This window comes from Vidua macroura, chromosome 6 (assembly GCF_024509145.1).
Source record: "Vidua macroura isolate BioBank_ID:100142 chromosome 6, ASM2450914v1, whole genome shotgun sequence".
Lineage (NCBI taxonomy): Eukaryota > Metazoa > Chordata > Aves > Passeriformes > Viduidae > Vidua > Vidua macroura.
In genome coordinates this window covers 28,147,574-28,165,346 of record NC_071576.1, presented here as the reverse complement: position 1 = coordinate 28,165,346, position 17,773 = coordinate 28,147,574, and positions in this window count along the sequence as shown.

Genomic DNA, 17,773 nt, shown 5'->3' with positions numbered 1-17,773 from the left:
GCTTTCTCTCTCCACTCTGTTAATATTCACATTTTTGAGACTAGCAAGTGAGCTTTTTTAGGAAGCTGATCCAGCTAAAAACTAATCACCGAAACTAAATTAAAACTAAACTAGTACCAAAGAAAAGGAAATTTATATTTTATGATGACTTACCATAATAACAACAGAATCCAGTCAATATTTAAATTGAGTAGGTTTTGCCATACAAAGTGGCAAATCAAAATGTACATGTCCTTTGTGTGACTAGCAGCAGAATGGACACTGTTCAGCATTTGTGCAAGTATACAAATATACTTTAGCTGTACCCCTTGGGTGTACTTAAAGTTGCTGTAGATTAAGCATAGAAATTAGGAAATATGGTCACAGCTATTCTGGTAAACAATTTTAAGATAAAATAAAGACTACTGACAATACCGTAGTCACATTTAAAGTACTTACTCATATCTTGAATGTATCTTCTACACAATGGTTCTCAGAAGTCAGAACAAAATCCAAAATTTATTGAGCAACAGTAAAATTTACTGGGACTCTGTTCATTTAATTGCTTAGTATCAAAACCCTATTATACAATTACTTTTCAAAACTGACTTTCTAGTCAGGTATGATTCTAAAATGGAAGCACAAAAGATTAACTAAAAAAGCTAAAGATTTTCCATTTTAAGATGAACTGTAAATTGCTTTGAAGCTTTATCAGCATGAAATATGTTTGTTCGCCTTTAATCTATGTTTGAAAACACCATAAAGAGCAATTAAAATTGGTATTTACCTTCCCTGTAACAATATGTAGTTTTAGATGTATTTAATAAGTCCATTGTGGATTTTTTTCATCAATTTAGCCACTAATATTTCTCAGAAGCTCTAGTAAAATATTTATTCGTGCTAAATTTTTAAACATCATTTAGTGAGAGATTCAACAAAAAATATGCCAACCACTTTTTCAAATAAAAAACAGAATTTAAATGGGCTTTGATATTTTCTGTTTGCATAGTTGTGTACCCAGCAGATGTTGTTCACACATCTCTTACACATTTTTCCATTATTTATTATATTTATTTTTTATTATTATTATATATAATATATATTATATATATAATATATATCCTATATATATATTATATATATTTATTATTATTTATTTCCATATTTATTATAGTGCCCTGTATAATATAATTAAAATTATTAATATTTCTATTTTGGAATTATTTTTAAGAAAATACTAAAATGCTCTATGTGCTTATTTGCATGTATTTATTATACATATGTAATTGGACATACATGAATAAACTAAAGAATTCTATGCTGCTAACAGTTCCTCAAAGACACTGTCCCTGGAACTGGGATCAATTTTTCAGTTAAAGATATTATGCTGTTTTCTTCCATGTACAAACATAATGGTCACTGAATCACTAATATATATGCTATAGCAAGAACTGCAGCCTTATTTCAGGACAAATTAAAAAGTCACACAGCATATAAATCTGAAAAATACCATTATCTCTTCCTTCCTGAACTAAGCCCCACCATCTACAAACTGAGATTTTTTTTTTTTTTTTTTTTTTTTTTTTCCAAGGGGGACACAGATTTCTGAAGAGTCAGTTCCTCCCAAGAGCAATGCAGTACTTGTACCACACATACTGGAGCAAGGACTTTGATCCTGTAGCTGGAAAGAAGCAGTCAAAACTCTGTAGTTTCACCTTTGAATCATGCTTGCCAAGTTTCATCATGGCAAGTATCCCTGTCAAGCATTTTGTTTCATTTCAAGCTTTGAAAATGAATAAGCCTTGATCACTGCACCCTTCCCAGACTTTCCATTTGCTATCAATACAACAAATTGTACAATACAAAATTGTACAATACAATACAAAATTCCGTTTGCTATCTTCAATTTGCCCTACTGACATCTAGCTACCTCTGATCTCTTTCCCTTCCATTTTATACCATAACATGAAATTACCATAGATAAAGGGCTCCAGCTGGTAGTTGTAAAAACTGACTAGACAAGTTTTAGGTGATGGGCATTCTGAATAGCAAATTCTTCCCTAGGCCTTATATGTTCTCTTCCTGTCTCCAAAAGATGGGACTGCAGCATTCAGTATCAGGAGCAACTTTTTTGGCTAGAGATCTTTTCCCTTTGTGGCTCAAAGCCAGATGTGCAAGCCATTGAATTCCCTTCAAAAGGCCTGTGAGTTTTAAAATATGTCATTTTCCAATTACAAGCATCTCCAGTCCCTCACACAACTCTAAAGGTTTATTATCTCAGCTTCTGTGATAGATTAGGCCTGTTGTGACTCAACACATGTGAAGGGAATCTTGTCAGGGTAAAAATTTAGATGTGTTTCTCTCAGGAGCACATTCTTATCCCTTTCTTTAGGTATGTTTAACTAGATTCATAGATTCCATTAGGTTAAAATCAGAAGGAACCTTTTCCATCATCTAACCTGACAATATACATAGCAGAGATCTCTAAATTTCTCCACTCTACCTTGCACTTCACCAACACCTATCTTCTACAAAGATGGAGAATCTTGAAGTGAAACCCTCAAGAGACACTGAATTCAGCATTCTCTTTACTAGTTTGTTCCAGGAGTTAATTAACTCTTCTCTACTCATTTTTAGTTTCAATATGTCTGGCATGATCTATTGAAAATGTTTATGGTTTCTCCTTGTTAGACCACATGGTCCTTTGGTATTCATTCTTCTCCCTCCACACTTATACAGTGTAACCATGCCAACTCTCAAAACTCTTCAATAAACTAATAAACAGATTGTTCTCTCTTTACTTCTTGCTGTGAAATATATTTTTTTAATTCTCTGTATTTCTACTGGTGTCCACTTTGAAATGCAAACACTAGTACTATATAAAGTATTTTAATACAACCTTGCCCAACTACAGGGATAAATGTTCCTATCCCTGCTCATTCGTCTCTATTTACAAATTCAATATTATATTACTGCTTTGTGTTATGGCCTTATTTTGAGAGCTCTTGTTGAATTATCTACCCATTATGAATTTGAACACTTTCTGAGACACTATTTCAGGCTGCAGTAGATGTGGCTTATATTTCTTATGGTTAGGTATATAATTTTAGATTTTTTCATTAAACATTTTTTCTAATTATTTTAGCCCACCACTTTTTTCATTTAATTTTGTATGCCATGTTTTTTTCATTTCCATACTTGGCATTGATTCAATCCTTAAGTCAGTCAAAGAAGTTATCATTGGGTTTTATATAGGAACACATTTAGGTTGCATTTGGAAAGATACAATTTTTATATCTATCAGCTAATTCTTAATCTGTTCAACTTTTTTGTTATACTAATACGGTAATAGTGATACTTACCGTAAGTGCTCTTTCTTCATGTTAATGATCAGATGATAAAAACATAATCAAAAACTTCACAGGAGATTCAGAATTGTATCCAGAAAAGTGCCTACAGCAAAGCATAGAATGGATTAAAAGGGCTGCAATGAAAAACTGCTGCTTGCTTATGTGGCAAGCAAACACCTGCTTACCCATGTGAGCACAGAAATGCCTAATATTACTTGACTTTAAAGTTATATTCTCTCTATAAATTCCACTTTTGGCACAAGCTTAATATTGTGCCAGTGTAAACAGCTGAGTATTTCTTATACCTAACCCTCTGTGAGATGTAGAAATAAGTGTGGATTAACCTCACTGGACTTCACATGTCTGCTGTACAGATGTTCCATCCAAGCTAGTCACTCGCTGTTTCAAGAGCAAAATATAAAATTTTATAAAAGAGTTTTCCAGTTCGCTTCAGAAGTGTATACATAGGGTGAGATGTTCTTCTGTTCAATAATGAAGAGTCTGAATAATTCTGTCATACATAGGCATCTACATTTGGTCATGAGGAATCCATCTTAAGCTGCTACTTAGCCCAAATCCTTGAGCACTGTGATGCAATTCTCATATTCTCAGTGTGTTTACCATAAGGGTATGAAAATATTTATTTAAAGAAGATTCTCATATCTGCTTTTGATATTAGCTCATAATCTAGAAGATTACACTCACAGAAGCATGTAAAGTTGTTTCAGTCTCATCCTCAGCCTGACAGAAGTTATATCTCTTCATATCTAAGAATTTTCCCTCAAAATGAAGGGGGCTGAGTATTGTGATTTCTTCCAGACTTAGATTTCTTGGACAGTAGTTTGGATTTTGATAGTGTCATATATTTTCTGTCTGTTCCCCAGCTCCTGACAGTCAAGCAACTGGACATATGGATACATCCTCATGCAATACAGGATGGCAGTGATACATGATTTGCCTAGTACATGCAAATCTCCAATTTGAAAGCAATTCAAAAAGGTAATTAGAGTTAAACAAAGGAAAAATTTTGTCAATCAAACAGATAAAAATACACACACAAATCCAATTCACCATAGTTCCAAACTTAATTGTGCAAGCTGTTAAAACACTTGCAAAATATTGGTAAACTAAACTCCATTTTACTTTTTATAGCCTCTGCTTTGCTGTGCACATGCTTGTTAGTTCATTTACATAGAAATGAGTCTCAGAGACATAAAGCTTTTCATTTTCACTGAATACAACTTACAAGCATTATGCATGCTAAATTGGAAAGAGAAGACTTCTGAAGAAAAAAGTTATATAGCTCTGTGATTTATTGAAACAGAATTTTCAATTAAATTTCTGGGTGTTTGTAAGAAAAGAATTGTGTGTTTCTACTATACCTAAACTGACATTTTACTGAAACAATAGTGCTTCCATAGTGTGATTTGCAGGGTCCATAAAGTTACTATTATTATTGAAAATATGGAGATGTAAGCCTAATTTCTGTTAAAGGAGTGAGTTTTATGGGAAAGATATGCTCACACATATTGTCCTCAAGAAAATCCCAACACATCTCAATCTTCTTTAGGAAGAATTAAGTGACTCCTGTGTGACAAGGAAGATTCATGTAAAGGATGTCTCATGTCCTTCTCCTGAGGCTGTCCTGACTAATGGAATCCACCAGCAACACAGAACAGAGTACAATCATAGAATCAGATAGTAGTTTGGCTTGGAAGAGACCTTTAAAGACCACGTAGTCCAGCCCTGCTGCAGCAAGCAGGGTCATCTTCAATAGGATCAGGTTGCTCAGAGCCCAGTCAAATCTGACCTTGAATGTTTCCTGGATGGGACATCTACCAACTCTCTGGGCAGTCTATGCCTGTGTCTCACCACCTTCATTGAAAAAAAACTTCTTTCTTTTATCTAATATGTAATATTTAACAAAAATATACCCTCTTTTTGTTTAAAATTGTTACTCCTTGTCCTATCGCAATAGATCTTGCTAAAAAGTTTGTCCCAGTCCTTCCTACAAGGCCTCCTTTAGGTACTGGAGGGATGCAATGAGATCACCCCAAAGCCTTCTCTTCTTAAGCTGAACACTGACTCTCTTAGCCTTTCCTCATAAGAGAGGTGCTCCATCCCTTTGATTATCTTGTGGCCCTCCTCTGGAGTCACTCCAGCAGCTCCGTGTCCTTCCTGTGCTGGCAGCCCAGAGCTGATGCAGCCCTGCAGGTGGGCTCTCACCAGAGCAGAGCAGAGCAGAGGGGCAGAATCCCCTCCCTGGCCCTGCTGCCCACACTGCTTTGGATGCAGCCCAGGACACGTTTGGCTCTCTGGGCTGGGAGTGCCCATGGCTGGGTCATGTCAGCCTCTCACCCACCAGCACCCCCAAGTCCTTTCTGGGCAGGGCTGCTCTGGGTCTGTTCATCCCCAGCCTGTGCTGGTACTGGGGGTTGCCCTGACCCAGGTGCAGCACCAGCACTCGGTCTTGTTAAAGCTCAGGAGATTCCTGTGGGCACACTCCTGGAGCTTGTCCAGGTCCCTCTTGTTGTAATCCCATCCCTCAGGTTTATCAACCACATCACTCAGCTTGGTGTCCTCAGGTTTGAGTTGGGGACAAAAGCTTTTTTTTTTGCCATCCTATCGGAAGTTCCGTGGCTTTTCTCTTTTATTCAATGTCTGCTTAGACAGCTTATAGCACAGTTTGACAAGAAGCGTTACAGATGCCAGTAAGAGACCAATGCAAGAGAAGAAATACATGAGCTGGATTTTCTGGTAACCATCTGGTAATGCAGATAGAAACTCAATATTGCTCTTGCACCGTTATGCAAGTAAACCAAAGGAAACACAAACAACAAGTTAAATCAAAGAAATTTGGATTTCTTCTAATATTAGCACTGTTATTTTCAAATATTTGCCTCTAAAGTATTTCTTTTTGGTGAGGGTGGTAACACTATGTGATTGATAGATTACAAAAAAGAGATTAAGAGCCAATAAACCTCAATTGATGAAGAAAGGAAATGTTCAATCACGTATATATTTGTTCCTGTATATATTTGTCAGGTCAAGCTTACAACTGAACAGGACTTTAAATATCTTTAAAGTATTACATATATAATTTTTATATGTTGCTAGTTAGAATATATTTTAATGATATAAAATATAGTAGTTTATGTGTGATTTAATATATTTGCCTTTGGGGTTAAAACAAATTCATTTTTCTTTTAAACAAATTTTTGTTTCAAATCACTTTCGAATAATGTCTGGAATTTTCAGGATATTCTTCTTTTTTTAAAAATACAAACCTAGAATTACAGATCTGATTTTACATAAATCTAATATTTTAAGCTTGCAAATATATTTAGTACTACTACAGACATGGAATTACATACTTATCATATATGAAAGTATTGGAATTTTAATTTTGTCATTCCCTTACACATATATGAATATTGCTTTTTATCACAATGAAGTTTCAAGCAAGGTATTTTTAGAACCTTACGAGGTATAGGTTTCTATGAATAAAGATGGAAAAAATTACCTAGATGCTAAGAGTTTTCTTACATGATGGCTTTTACTGAGTTAGAATCAGACTTTGTGATGGTCTTGATATGTTATACTATGTTCACAATTCTAAAATTATTTCTAAATTCAATTCAATTCAAAATTTATCCAATTTACATTGAATAAAACCTCACCCTAAAAGCTGTCAAAGAGAGTGTTGTAAATGACAGCATGATGGCTTTCATAAGTGAACAAAATAATGGAGTACAAAATATTGTAAAAAATTAATGCTTATGCTATGCATGACTTCGTCTATCTTCCTTACCAATTTTGACATTTTCATCTAACTTAATATACATTTTTTTGCAGTAGTATTTAATATAAAATTATGCTGCCTCATAAACTGAAATCATAGCTTCCAAGATTTTGATGGCTTATGTCATTGTAATAAGACATACATTTTAACATGAGCAGGCATCTTTCCATGTATAGTGCATAACTGACTCTGCACTATTAGCATTATCAGCATGGATATCAGTCGGACATTTCCAGCAAAACACAGGTACATACTTCCTATGTTAGGTAATACTCAAGAATGATAACTGGACAGAAGAGGGATGAGTGTCTAACTACCTTATATACCACTTTAGATATCTAGTGGATCAGCTGAATCAAGATTTTCTATTCCTGTTGTCACATAAAGAAGAAATTTCAGAGCATCAGATTGGTATTTTCTCTCCTCTAGTATTTTATTATGTAAACAAAAACCTCTGCTCTGTTTTGATTCCTGTCTCCAGACAACAGCAGTTATTAGTCATTCTAGAGTCAGATGTTTATTGGGTGTAAATCAGCATAAGGTTGATGACACAGTGATCTAAACAACCTGAGGTTTTTTGCTGTCCTTGGGCTATGTCTCAGAGTTATACTAGAAATAAGATACAGAAAACAGCAGAGAATCAAAAACCATAATGTGAAAGAAAAAGACTGAAACTATTTGGGTTACTCACAAAGATTCAGTCTTTGTAAATTCTGGAGATATAAACAGTGGCTAAAAAGGACTTGTTTTTCTTTGATTACAAAATATATTTATTATCCTGAAGCCATTCATAAAGAGATGCCTTAAAGACCCATGTGGGGACTGAGAAGGAAAGATACCAATGTCATTTTCACAGTATTTTTTTAATTAAGATTTTCCATATACAGTATGTAAAACATTAACACTTTTTCAGCACACAAGACACGAACAGGGTCCTGACCCTGCTGCAACACTTGGAAAGCATTTTAGAAAAGCAGAAAATTTTAATTATTAAAAGGTTACATGGGTGGTTCTGCTCTGTTTGTCCATAACACTCTCAATATGGCGTAATTGTCTCTGCATTCTAACACCCAGCAGCAGCAGCAAACTGTGCTGCTTCCACACTAAACCAGGGTGTTTTCCAGCAGTCAGCTAATTGGAAAATTGTAATAAAGTGTAAAGCATGTATTACAGCCCCATATGATTCCAGCTTATGCCAGCACTTCCCTTGCTTCTTCCTGATTTCTTATATTTCTCCTTCCATAGTCACTTGGATTCATAAACTGATTTCACACATAGCAGCATTTAGTCTGTTTAAACATCCTTTTATGTGAAATTAACACAGTATTTCATGGCAATCACCTTTCTTTTTACATGCTTTACTATTTAAGTAGTTTCCAGTGATTACAGAATGCCCAATCATAATGCTAAAGGGTTGAATCACATAGCCTATAATTTATAGGGACTACATTATCATGTGGAAAAAAATGCTCAATACTCCATGCTGTTACTGTTATTATTACTGCCCTCACAATTGCTGCTTAGTTGCAATTCTTTAACTCTGAAAGCTTAAAGTTAAGCATCATCATTCCAGCATTCCCTAGTGAAGTAAGTGAGTATCCAAATGAAGAATTCTCAAGTCACAGCTAAAGTAGTTATCCTTTCAGGATAAAATACAGTAACTGCTTTATAGCACTCAGCAGGAATCTGTGTAGGCAAAATGCAGAACAATGGAGTAAAACAATGAGCCAGAGATGAAATTTATCCAGATATTAATTTAGTAACTTCCCATGACAGAGAGAGATGAGGCTGTATGTACCCCACCACAAATTACACTCCTTTTTAATGGTATGACTTCACACTGACTCACTGAAGGTGATACTTAATGTGTTACCAAATCTACTTCCAGCTGCAACTAGTTGTTATTCAGATTTCTAAACTCAGAGTGAAATACTGGCCCAGCCATGGCCTTTCTAATTTATAAAAGCTGAAGAGACTACAGTATATGGCTATACTGCAGCAGTAGCTTGTTGACTTTACTACTCTATAAATGAGTCAATTGTTTTCTGTGTCTTTCCATTTTCTTTGAACTAATCCATCTTGCTTAGATTCAGTAAATACCCTGTTTCATCCACTACTCCAGAGATGTGTACTTCTAAAATTCAGGTGAAACATTTTTCAACTGCTTATACATTATCTCCAAGAACAGCTCCTTCACCTTTGCTCACATCCTTATCTAATTGCACTGACCTTGAAAGCAAGGGCAGGTCGATCTGCTTAATCAAGAATTGGCAAATATTATAAACAACAGAGACCTCAAATGATCTAAATCTATCCCATTGACATCTTATTCACCTTCCTATACTGAAGAACACTGAAGCTTGGAAATAGCGCTGAAGAAATTGCACTACTGATAGGAAGCTGGTGTTACTACTATTTATTTTGGCATGTTCTATAGAACAACAATATTGATTTATGTGCTATGATTATGAAAAAGGTTGCCTTTTACTGAGAATGTACTTGAAATTTTTGACAACAGGAGAAAAGGCATTTCCTCACTCCTGCTGGGAATGCTCCACTGCAACTTTAAAGCAAACTTAATATCTTAATGTTATGAATATTTTTATATACTTTGCATTTTCAATTACAAGGAGGTTTCACAATAATTTGCTAAGGCAAGCATTGCCAGCACTTTTGAAGAAATTAGCATGACTACTTGTAACGCATGTGGGAAGAAGGCAAGACCAAATCTCATTCAAGTGGACATTTCATTCAGTCATCTTCCCTGGCCTAACAGTCCTGAATTATTCTGGATCTACTAAAGTCTAATTTAAGTTTAGTGCAATAGTATATTTAGTATCACCATTCTGAGATGTTGCATCCCGGAGTTTGGGTTTAGATTAGGGTTTTTAATTTATGTTAAAATAAGTCAAGTTCTGTAATCCCGCGTTTCCCCCGCGTTGTTCCCCCCCGCAGTTTCTGCCCCCATGTTGCCTGCTGCCGGCTCTTACCCCTGTGCTGCTCCTGTAACCACCCTGCCGTCCGGCCCCGGGAAACCCCGTGCTAGCCACACGATCCCGCTCAGCCCGCTCTGGCTCGGCGCCCGCTCCTGCGGGGTTCTCTGGTTGGTTGCGGTTGCTGGCGTCACTGCCACGGCAGCCGCCCCTATTGGCCGGCAGGCCGTGGATCCTCTCGCCCCGCCCCTCTATAAAGCCCTATCCCGCCGGCAGTCAGACGCCATTTTCTCCCATGCGAGTGCCGGGAGCGGTCGCGTCTTTCCATCGAACCGCGCCACGTGACCAATAAACCGTTCCTGCCAAGCACGGAGTAAATGGACAAATTCCTTCCTCTTTGCCGGATCCCTAGCGCACGGTAACAGCGGTTGGCCAGCCCACGCGCCCGAGACACGGAGCCGTGTCCGGGAACCCGCGGCAGCAAACCCCGGCAGCACGTGGAAGCTACGCCACAGCCGGGCTCCCAAGAGCCGCGTGCGGCCGGGGAGAGCAAAAACCCACGCCGCACTGAGAAATCCATAGTACAGAGTAATAAAGAAATACAGAGTGCAATGTAACACTTGCTCTTAATATAGAAATATAAGCACCATATAATTCATGGTTTATGCTTTTCCATGTACAGACTTCTGTTGGGGGGCACTCTGAAGAGTCATTGTTTTCACTTAGTGCTAATTTAATGGAAGCTGAACATGTTTATACCAATTTTGAATTAAGTTCTCCATTTCTATTTTAAAGCAATTAACATGCTTTTGTGCTATTCTATTAGTTGCAAAATCAATCAAAGAAGCTTTCCATTATTTTCCTTTTTCTTAAGTCAGAGACATTCTCCACAAGGAAACAAAGACAGGTTCAGTCTCTTTTGTTTTTCCTTTATTTCATAGGCTATTCTTTGTTCATGGGAAACTTATTTTGGGTTTTTTTGTGGAAAATTGACATCGTTTTGCTCTGAGGAGAAACGAATGCTTTCCTACATGCAGTCAATAATTGCTTTCTACACGAAGAATAATACCTCCCATCACTCTTTACAGATAATAATAAAAATAACAGCTATGTTTTCCATTAGTTATTTTTATTATGGTAAATTATTACATGTAGCCAGAAAATCTCATTTAATGATCAGGTGATCAGCACCTTGGATTATCTTACCACTCTTACTCTTACCACCAGTCTTACCACTCTTCATTTTCCTAACAGTACATGAGCAAAAATAGGTCACTTTTGGTCAAGTCAAATTCTTACCTATGAATTTACAGTTTGGAGTTTCCTCTGCTTATGGCCCTGTCTGTTTAACCTGGTAATTGCTGTTCTCAGAGGAAACCTAATCAGTGGAGTTCATTAATAATATGAAGGTGGCCCTGCTGTTTTCTTCTTAAACTTGATGATTGGCAAATATAGTAACAACATATTGACTAGGTGACACACTATATTGAAATTTAATTCCCACTCACTTCCCATTGCCTAAAATTATCCAAAGATGTCTCCCAGCTTAGAGGGACTCTGTGCTTCACAGGAATATAACAGTGGCTGTTGTCTCAGTTTAAAAGACTGACAAGGTCTGAAAACAAAGACCATGTCAGACTTCTTCTGGGCTTCTCCTAATCTTTGTACTAGAAAATCACATGTATCTTGCTCATTGTTTCACAAAACGACAGATCTTGCAGATGTGCCTTAACAGCGCCAAGTCTTTATAAGGAAGAGTGAAAAGAATCTTTTCTGGCCAAGACCATAAGATCAACCTTTTCTTGAATTTTAAGGGATCCCTGTCATCAAGATTACTCCTATGTGCACAGTTAACAATGGGAAACTCTCTGAATATTGCAAATACTTTGAAAAGCAGTTCTGAAATACCTAATTCTCCTCCCCTACCAGGATTCCAGGAACTGTAGAGTAATTTCTAGATTTTTACCATGGAGACTAAACTTCTAAAAGCTATAAACCATTTAGCATCGTGACCAATGCAATCACCTGTGTCATTTAGTCCACGGGGTTTGCCAGTCCAAGGGACTGTGTATTCTTGAGCACCATCTAGCGGGATTTTCATGGTTTACAGATGCACAGACTTAAAATTCTAATGTCACAGCTCTTTGCTACGATAAAAAGGATTTTAAACATGAACTTGTACTTTGGCTAAACTTTTCAGTGCTATTAGAGAGCCTCGGGCTTTCTTTTTCTCCCGAGTGTGCAAGGGAGTAAAGAACTCTGAGCTATTACAACAGCTTGCTGGTCTGTCTCCAGGGTACCTGCTTAACTATGAGACCCTTTGCCTGTTATTTTGTTTTAGGAAAAATTAAAAACTGTTTTCAGGTTTCTCAAAGCACAACAAGAAAAATAAAAAAATAAGAGACAGTGTAATTGGGAAACTTTGTGCCTGGCAGTGGAATCTAAAAGAGGGAAAACTGTTTCCTGAGAAATTATCACTTGAAATCCATTAACTGAGTCTATAATAGGAATAAAAATTTTCCAAACACATAATAAACCCAGCATTTTTACCTGATCTAAAACTTAATTTATACACATTTCCAGCCATAGTCCCATTTCCAGATACTTTTCCACAGAAAAAGATAAGTTAATATCTCAACAAAAGTCTTGTTTACAGAAAGAATGAAGTAGGACAGCATCTGTTTACTTTATGATTGTTCTTAGAGACATGCTTTTCTGCACAATTCTTTTCATTGTATTTGAGGCATGATTCCTTGCAATGGAACAGCCAAGTTTTAGTATCTCAAAATGGCTTAGAATTGACAGAAAAAATATTATGTGGAAAATAGTTGTAACTGACATGACAAGTAAGAGAAATAAAATTATTTTCTATAGCTTTTTTTTTTTTCATAGGCAAATTTTGAGCAGGAATATATTAATGGTTTGTGTTTGGGCAAAGCTTAGCCTTTTCATAAATGAGGTAAATCTTGTCCCTCTATTTACTCTTAAGTACTTGTAGTGTCCAAGACAACAAGTTTAGAGTATGTTCTAATAGGAAATCACTTAAAATACCCTTTTTTTTTCTGATAAAATGCAGAAATAACACATTTTAAACTCAACTGCATAGTACATTTAATGTTTGCTGTAGGATATTCCTAAAATTATCTCTGAGAGAAACAGCAAATAAAACCTCCAAAGCCTCTTGCTTTTTGCCTTTATTTAGGCTTTCTTTTGGAAGAGAATAATATGGCTAGGAGTTCATCAGAATTTGCCATCATGATAACATGTTTAGATGATGAATTATAACAAGATTAAAATTGCATATTTAGTACTCTTATGGTATATCCAGATACAGTAATTCACCTGTATTAATGAATGGAAGACTTTCCATGACCCTCAAGTATGTATTTATTTCTTTGTTTTCCCAAGCAGAAAAAGGGAAATCATAATTTCTCTCTGAAATATCATATAAAACTCCCTTGCAGAGGAAACCACCTATACAGAAAGGGGACACTATGCACTATATTTTGGAGTAAAGGGGAAAAGTTAAAAGAAAAATATATTTCCTTCTGCAAAGTTCTTCTTTATTGGGGAATTATTTTCTTAGAAGGACCTGAAAATATGAGGAGAATATAAGAGAAGAGAGATTTTCTCTAGCAATCAATACTAAAATTACAACCAATATGTCAAATTTCATCATTTCCCTGAATTTTTTCTAGGAAAATGGCATAAGTTCTTTGAAATTTTCCTGTGTCAAGACTATAGGAGTTTGGAGGGGCAGATGTACTGGCCATAAATTCAGGATTTTGATTATTTTTGCACATATCTGCCTGATGATTACATGTACACAGAAACATCTTGCCCAATTGATGTACTTTATCACTGACTATTTATTACCAACCACAAAGATTTTTTGGTTCTACTTCTTTAGTATTTGGGGGGTCAGGGGGGGGTTGATAGAGGAAACTAAATTTGAACTGTCAATGAGATTTTCCTTCCTTTGAACTTGTTAAAAATTGAGAGGACATGAATTTTAGTTCAGCACTCTTGTTCTTATTAAAAATTGGTTTCATTTGACAAATTTTGGCTCTTTTGGGGGTTTATTCCATATTTGAGAATATTTGTGTTCTGCTTGTGTTAAGTGTTTGGTGCTTGCTGGAAAATTCAAAGGTTCACATTATCCAACACAGCCTTTCATTTTGGGATATCCCAGTTTCAAGAGATCAGACACAAAGCCCTTAAAGTGCCTGAGAAGTTAGCAGCACCATCCTGAGAAGTTAGTCTTAGCTAGTGCTCTCACTCTACTGCTTCAATTTTATCATCACTAGTCTTGTTAAGTTCTCTGCTACTTAACAAAAAGGGTCAGCCTGTGGGGAAGACAGAATGGTCTATTTTTTATCTTGAAATAAGAACTAAGGAATGCCCCTTTAAACACTCAGGTAACACATATGAAATTAAACCCAAAAAAATCATATGTTTAGTCTATGAATCTTAAAGCTACAGGGTATCATGGAAATCAAAAACATGCAGAAATCTGAGAAGTCATTTGTAAAACTTCAGTAAGTTTTCAGGGATTGGTAGATAATGAGCCTGGGAAGATTAAGAGACTGTGTGTTTGTTTATAACATCCTTGCAAAAATCACATATTTTAAGCAGGGGAAAAAAGACTTTTCATTTTCCTTATATTGATTCAAACAAGAACTGTTATTAATGGAAGAAACATTTGGCCATTTGTCTGGTGTATGATCCATATGGAAGCTTTGTTCTTCCCTATAAATGGTTTTGATGTTTCAATACCATGACATCAGAGCAGCAGTGATCTGAGTAATTTCTATTGTACAGCAATGGCATCTGTCATTATTCACATCTGCTTTGGAAAGGATTATTTTAGTTAGTCATTTTAGTCATTTTAATTCACATAATAAATATTTAAAGTAATCATTAAAAAGCTTATTTAGTAGAGATTGATCCTTTATTAATATTCTCATGTCTCAATCCATCCCCAATGCTAGATAAATTAATCATTCCTTCCTAGTCTTTATGTATCACAATAATCTCCTTCAAGAGTTCCTGACTATACAGCTTCAGGGTAATTAGCTTTACCCAGATTCCTTTTTACTCTATTTCAACTTCTGCAAAGCAAAAGACTGAAATTCAACATATTACTTTTGGGACAGTTGTCACTGAAAATTTTTTATGCCACTAATATTGACATTCCTTTATGTGCCCAAAAGTAAGGTTATTTTGAAGCCTGGAGAGCACTAATTATCTAACACAAAGAAATGGTGGCATCTTCAGTAAATACCTGTATGCAGACTTTGATGGAAAAGGTGCTGGATTCCTGATTTTTTCCTACAGAAAATATTAATTAGTATTAAAAGAATATATTAATCTCATTATATTTGTTATAAGAGAACTTCTTTTTCAAGGCTATGTCCTGACAGTTAAATTATTTTTAAATGAAAGATTGTGGAGATTTGGGGGTTTGTTTGGTTTGTTTGGTTTTTGGTATTTTCTTGGGGTTTCTTTTTCAGAATGCAGGCTGGTTAAAATTGAGCTCTCTCCCTTGTTAAATAGTTGGATCCAACAACATCAAATAAGCCCAGCTACATGGCAGGTTTCAGGTGCTTTAAGTTCCCTGCCACAGAGGAAGAAGCCTAAACTCTGTGCTCTGTATCTTGAACCAGAACTCTCAGCAGTTCCAACAGAGTAACCTGGAAGTTTAAAAGTCTTAAAAAAAAAAGAATAGCAGACTCAGGCAATCACAATTTCAGGAAACATAATTTCAGAGCAGAAATACTTGTTTCACTGATAGCTACACAATGTTTCTTATCCTGCCTTGCTTGTAGGATTTTTTGCCGCTTGGTTTTGATTTAGAAGGAATCCAGATTTTGACATCTCAATGCTTTTGAGAAATAGAATTCTCAAGTTCAGACCAATTCTATTAGCAGTTCTAAAATTACTAACCTCAGCATGTTCAGAAAGTGGAAGAGTAGAAGAGAGAAAAGTCGCTTCAGGAAAACCTAGGAAAAGCTGACATGCAGTGCAGGAAAAAAAATAGGCATGAAAAAGGTGTTTTGCTTCAGTGTCTATTTTCAGGGAAAAAAAAATCTCAGAAAGGGTCCAGAAAGTTAGAATAGTTTTATATAATATGGGCAACCCCTGTATATAACAACATTAGTATTCTCCAATTAATATGTCACATTATAGACTCTGAACAGCTAATATTTGAGTCCTTCTGATCACTGATTCTCTCCTGAAGATGGAAAGTCTTGTAGCATTGATGAGTGGTATCTCAAGGACTAGCCATTTTGAGTACCAATATGACACTACAAATATGAAGTTGTGATTCCTGCAACATAAGTACAGATAGAGACCTACATGGTGACCCGTATTGACTGATGGGAATATTCCTTTCTTACCATAAGTCATTCCACTGGCTTTAGTAAGACTCATGTCAGTGGCCTAATTCAATGCATTAAAGCTCAGAAATCTAAAACATCTATAAACATGAAAAATTAACCAATAAAACACCTGTCTGTTTCTTCTTTTATAACATCTACATATTCTGAGCTTATTAAATTTAAATGAGCCTAAAGCTTTTAGCTGCACTGTTCACTGTTTTTTCTCTGTGTGCCTTTGTGCCACAGCAGGAGTGTTGCATGCATTTGCAATATTAATATTTCTAAACATCTGGCATCTCCTATATGACTTCACAGATTATCTGTAGAGGAAACCAAAAGGGAAAAAAAAAAAAAAAGTGAAACTGTAGTTTAAAACAAGTTTCCACAAATAAATCTCTACTAGCAGCATTCTCTGAAATATAAGTTTCAATAATGGCCCTTTTTCCTATTGTAGGTGTTTTAAAAAGGTGAATTAAATTAATGGAAGAGACAAACTCCAGCAGTGTGAAATGACCCAGCAGAGAATATATAACCCTGTATAATCTTTATTTTCACTCTCACAAGATTACCATGTTTATAAATTTTCAGCCAGACTTGAAGGAGAGATTTAGAAATATAACTCACAGAGACACATATACACACATGCATTCAGCTCTGCCTTTGGGGATTTACACAGAAAAATGACATTGAACAGCACACTGTAACCATGTCACCTTGTAATTATTAGAAGTTATAAACCCATAAAAACAAAATGGAGATAGTTCTTATCACTGACTAAAAGAAAAAAAAAAAGTAAACAGGAGAAAGGCCTGTTTCAGAAACTGTTTTGTATTTAATATTTAAATTACGTGTTTATTATAAGATTCAAAATGGATCTTTTTATTGTGCTGTGAATATTTGATTCCAGCATGGGAAACCTATGCACATTAAAAGTAATTATAAATGCCCCAAGTAAATGTTTATCTCCATTCTGTATTTTAATTAGTTTAGTGCTTTGTTTTTACTGCTTTTTATGAAAACTGTTCAATGGCACATTGATTGAAAACATTATTCAATTCCCAGAGTCCATTTCTTTCAGGATGATTATATTTAGAAACCAGCTTATGTCACCCTATTGGATTGTGACTTGTTTAATTTCCTAAGAAAGTATGTAATTTTTAAAATGTTATGGAAATTAAGAGCTTTGGTATTTACATTTATATACTTAGTAGTTTTCATGTTCACTGTAATCAAGGCAAAACTTGTAAGATAGAAGCCTATCTTGGCTTTTGCACACACAACAATAATTTTTATTGATAATGTATATTTATGGTTTGACTTTCAGTA